This window comes from Mus caroli, chromosome 7 (assembly GCF_900094665.2).
Source record: "Mus caroli chromosome 7, CAROLI_EIJ_v1.1, whole genome shotgun sequence".
NCBI classification, from domain to species: domain Eukaryota; kingdom Metazoa; phylum Chordata; class Mammalia; order Rodentia; family Muridae; genus Mus; species Mus caroli.
Window position 1 is genome coordinate 91,998,619 of NC_034576.1, and position 6,000 is coordinate 92,004,618.

Genomic DNA, 6,000 nt, shown 5'->3' on the forward strand with positions numbered 1-6,000 from the left:
TATTTTTAAAATGGCAGCATCTGTTTAGGTAAGCTTAAATAAGACTTTGTATTTATAGCAACCACTTTGACCAAGACAAATATCAGCTGACAGGAATAGAACTGATGATGTTTACGTCTTCAGCAGGAATTGAGAAAGACTGCCAGAGAAGAAAGCAGTACTGGGGTAATATAGAGCCAGTAACTACATGAGTGAAGGAGGGTAGTAATAAGGCTCATAGTACTGGGTATAAAAGTCTATATGATCACATTAACCTGCTTGGGAAATGTTCTCAAAGGATATTTTTCCTGAAACCTTTGAATCCAAGGAGGCAGTTTTCAGAACTAAGGAATCCCCCCCCCAAGAGCTAAGTAGAAGGAGAAAAGGGCTAAGCAAAACTATTTTTTTCTCATTTGTAAGTGGAAGTTAAAAAAAAAAAGAGAGAGAGAGAGAGATTAGAAGCTAAGACAGAAAGATTTCCATATTTAGTTCCAAACAAGACTGTGTTAGATTAAGATCTGACCTCAGAAATGAGCAAATAAATTTGGCTTGAATATAGAATATTCTAGAGATTGAGAATGTGAAGCCCTGACGCAGAAATAGAAGGAGGCTGGATTCAATTAGTGTAAATTGTATGCATGCTCTGATATGTCACTATGAACCTGTAAGAGTCACATGTATTTAACAAAATAGTTTAAACGGAAATATTGGAGTGTGGCAATAAAGGATATTGCCAAAAACAGTGGACAGGGAAAGGGCAGTAAATGATTTGGATGAAGGATCTGATATTGGCAAAACCATGCAGAGTCTATTGCACAGGCAGAGTAAGAAGCTGAGGTTTGACCTGAGAATCATGGGATACCAAAACAGGCTTTGATACAGGCATAAGACAGTCAGACGAGGTCCTGGCTTGTCCCAGAAACTAGTCTGCCAAGTTACTTGAACATAACATAAAAGCCAAATAGAGATGGAAAATATTATTGAATATGTGGTTTAAATCCCACAGTTCCTGTGCTAGTAGAGCCTCAACTCACTCTAGAGATGAAAGGGATGCAGAAAAATTCTCAAAAACTAGGATTGGATACATGGTAAAATTTATATTTTAGGCTCTCTGCTACAGACTGACCTTAGAGACTTGAGATTCTGGACAGAATTGTAAAGTTGGCAAAAACACCAAATGGGTACTTGCCACCAGGATTATTTTGGAACCATAGGATCCTAAACAATTGAGGCTGAGATGCATGCCACTTCGTCAGTCATTTCTTCTGAGATATCTCAGTTGTGACTTAGGTACTTTGGTCATGAGTTCAAAACATTAAATTTAGGAGGCATTCATGAGGATCTAAATATGGAAATCTTGCTCTTTTTTTCACTTTTCTGTCACTGTGATAACCAATCATGACCAAGAGTCATGTATGAAGGAACAAGTTTATCTTGGCTCACAGCTCCAGAGAACTAAGAGTCCATTCTGGCAGTAAGGCATGTCACTTGCCACGGTCACAGTGGCAGGAGCAAGAAGCTGAGAGAGCACTTATCCAAACACAAAAGCAAAGCAGAAGTGCTGGCTGCATCCTGCACAGCTTCAGGAGTTAACAAGAGTGGACACTGAGAAAATGAAGAAAGGACAGACACACAGACACACAAAAATGTTGTCATCAGTTGGACTGGACTTTTTGATAGAGAAACTGCAGTCCCTGGAAGATCAGCATCTATTTTATATGCAGTTAAACCAGGAGGCAGAGTTGTTGCATAGAGCTGAACGAGAAGGCAGAGTTATTGCACACAGTTAAACAAGGAGGCAGGGTTATTATATGCAGCTGAACAAGGAGGCCAAGTTTATGGTGTACAGCTCCTGATCAAGGAGTCAGGTTTAGCTAATTTCAGAAGAAGCAGACTTGTACTGGAGCTGTTTTCATGTTGTAAATATCTGACAGTAAAAAAAAAAAAAAAAAACCCTGATGAACATTTATTCTCATGCTGCCAAGATTTGTACTTGGGTGAGGAGGGAAGGCTTCACCATTTCCCTTGGTTTAAAGAATTGGTGATCCTTGATATAGCTGTCCCCATGTCATTAATACATATTAACACACATAAAAGGAAATCTGTTGCCATCTCTATGACACCCTTATGAACAATCTTGGCCCTTTGAAACTTTAGAAGAATATGTATATGAGGACTTTAGTATTCAAATGTTGGATTTTCTGAGGAGAGAGTCCAGTGAAAAAAATTCATGCACAAGTGCTATACTTGATGACACAATGCAAGGTAAAAATGGAGCACAATAAGAGGAAGTGGAAGGGAGGGCATGTATGTGGTAATTCATACATAGTTGGAAGTTAAATTTGTACAGAAAATTGGAGAAGTGTTTCTTGAAGGGTTTTTAATTTGTCATGCATTTAGTTATTTACATGCATGTATCTATTTGTGTGTGTATGTGTATGTGTATGTGTGTGTGTGTGTGTGTGTGTGTGTTTGAACATGCCATGGCATGTGGTGCTCAGAAGACAGCTTACAGTGGCTGATTATCTATTTATACTTTGGGATGTGGAGATTGTACTCAGGTCTACTGAACTATCTTATCGACACTTCAATTTGTTTTTAAAATCTACATGAACATGACTATAAAGTCAATTAAAGTACAATCATATTGCAATGAAGAGAAGATAATCTCTATAAATCCTGCTTAAAGTAACATCATGAATGAACAAGTGTTAAAATTCTATCACCCTTTTGTTTAATCTCAGTTGACCAATAATTATGACCATATTCATAAAAGAGGTTGTAGAAACATCATATAATATCATGTAATATCTCATGTTTGGACTCAAAGTCTATGTACTTCCCTCTTATAACAAGTGCTTCTCAATTATATATAAGACAGGACTTGGTACCATTTAAAATAAATATAAAATTGCACAAAATATAGTAGCAAAATATAATAGCACAAGTAGCTTTAAACAGGCGTGAAAATAATAATACATACATAACACACATTATAATTATGAGCCATAGAGTTAAAAACACTTTATAAAATACTACATATGACAATGCCCCCCATGGGCTTTAGAAGGCTGAGTTAGTGAATTCAATGCTAGAGGCACTAAGACAGAAGTATTCTACCAGAATTGGACAATTCTCAAACCTCCTTTGTGAAGTCTAAATTTTCCAATTTGGCTGCCTCATCATAACTACATAAATTCTAGGATTTTAGCTATAATTCAAATATTTAGAACTAAGCGGGCAATTTTTAAAGTATAACACAATGTTGTAATCAGAACTATTCAAATTTGGTATTTCAAAAGTCATTGTCTTTTCATAGAATAAATGGAATTTGATACTATCTTGAATATCATGACAGATGGGTTCATCATTTCATAGCAGATGGTGAGATGATTAGGCTAAGCTCTGAAATTTTAAATACCAGAATATGAACATCTATCCAACAGCTAACGACATTGAAAATACCCTTTAGAAAGCCTGAATTTTAAGGATATACTTGTATAAAACTTAAATATTACACAACTCTGGGGAACTTAGATTTTCCTTAAGGTGTGTGACTTTTTCCATGTGAGTGCCTGAGACTTGGTTAGCTGGCGCATCAATCTAGATCTGCTATCTACAAATACATGGTAACTCAGATTCTTGGTCTATGACGTTGTGTTCATGGTCCATACCTAATGAGTTTTGAGGTATAAATTGATGATTTAGCACACTGGAAAAGTCTAATACATGTTACTGGAGAAATGATATAATCATTCATCTAGTCCAAGTATGACCCCTTTGCTTATTTATATTCACTGTAAACCCCTTCCTTAAATGGCTAATAACAGAATGGCTCAACATTAATAGCTGGAAAGAAAATAAAATCTTTACAAACATTTTCTCATATTTCTAGATAGAAACTTAATAAAACATTCTCCAAGAAACAAAACATAATATCAATAGAAAAAAATATTTATAAATGCATTAACATGAAAGAATATGTCTTACATCCTGAGTTTTGCAGCCAAATGGATGGATCTAGAAAATACCATCCTGAGTGAAGTAACTCAGATCCAAAAGGACATGCATGGTATGTACTCACTAATAAGTGGTGTTTAGCCAAAAAAAAAAAAAAAAAAAAAAAGGATGTTGAACATTTTTTCAAGTGCTTCTCAGCCCTTCTGTATTCCTCAGCTGAGAATTCTTTGTTTAGCTCTGTACCCCATTTATTAATGGAGTTATTTGAATTTCTGGAGTTCAGCTTCTTGAGCTCTTTGTATACATTGGATATTAGTCCCCTATCAGATTTAGAATTGGTAAAAATTCTTTCCCAATCTGTTGGTGGCCTTTTTTTCCTTATTGACAGTATCTTTTGCCCTACAGAATCTTTACAGTTTTATGAGGTCTCATTTGTCGATTCTTGATCTTACAGCACAGGCCATTGCTGTTCTGTTTGGGAATTTTTCCCCTGTACCCATATCTTCGAGGTTTTCCCCCACTTTCTCCTCTATAAATTCAGGTGACAGCAGATGCTGATGAGAATGTGAAGAAAGAGGAACACCCCTCCTCTTTTGCTGGTGGGATTGCAAGCTTATACAACCACTTTGGAAATCAGTCTGGTGGTTCCTCAGAAAACTGGACATAGTACTACTGGTAGATCCAGCAATACCTCTCCTGGGCATATACCCAGAAGATGTTCCAACTAGTAATAAGAACACATGCTCCACTCTGTTCATAGCAGCCCTATTTATAATAACCAGAAGCTGGAAAGAACCCAGATGTCGCTCAACATAGGAAGGGATATAGAAAATGTGGTACATTTACACAATGAAGTACTACTCGGTTATTAAAAACAATGAATTTATGAAATTCTTAGGCAAGTGGATGTATCTGGAGGATATCATCCTGAGTGAGGTAATCCAATCACAAAAGAAGTCACTTGATATGCACTCACTAGTAAGTGGATACTAGCCCAGAAACCTAGAATACCCAAGATACAACTTCCAAAACACAAGAAAATCAAGAAGGAAGACCAACTCATGGATACTTCATTCCTCCCTAGAATAGGGAACAAAATACCCATGGAAGGAGTTGCAAAGACAAAGTTTGGAGCCAAGAAGAAAGGATGGACCATCCAGAGACTGCCCCACCTGGGGGTCCATCCCATAATCAGACACTATTTCATATGCCAGCAAGATTTCGCTGAAAGGACCTTGATATAGCTGTCTCTTGTGAGGCCATGCGAGTGCCTGGCAAATACAGAAATAGATAATCACAGTCACCTATTGGATGGAACCCAGGGACTCCAGTAGAGGAGCTAGAGAAATTACCCAAGGATCTGAAGGGGTCTGCAACCTTATAGGTGGAACCATAATATGGACTAACCAGTACCCCCAGAGCTCATGTCTCTAGCTGCATATGTAGCAGAAGATGGCCTAGTCGGCCATCATTGAGAAGAGAATCCCCTTGGTCTTGCAAATTTTATATGCCCCCATACAGGGGAACGCCAGGGCCAAGAAATGGGAGTGAGTGGGTAGGGGAGCAGGGCAGGGGGAGGGTATAGGGACTTTTGGGATAGCATTTGAAATGGAAATGAAGAAAATATCTAATAAAAAAAAGAATACCCAAGATGCAATCCACAGAACTCAAAAGGTCAACAAGCTGAAGGGCCCAAGTGGGGACACCTCAGTTCTTCTTGAGAGGGAGAAGAAAGCAACCACATGGGGGGAGGGAGGGAGAGATCTGGGAGGGAAACTGAATTGGGGGAGAAGAGAACATGGTCTGGTATTGGTGAGGGAAAGGACTGAAGCCCTGAGGGCCAGCAGAAAGAATGGAAACAGGCAATCTCAGGAGGTAGGAGGTTGGGGTACCTCCAGAATGTACCAGAGACCTAGGAGGTGAGAGACTCTCAGGACTCAAAGGGAGGGAACTTAGATGAAATGCCCTACATTTGGGAGAGGGAACTTTTAGAGCCCACCTCCAGCAGAAAGACAGGGTATCAGTGAGGGATGGTGTTGTCAACCCATAGTCAAAACTCTG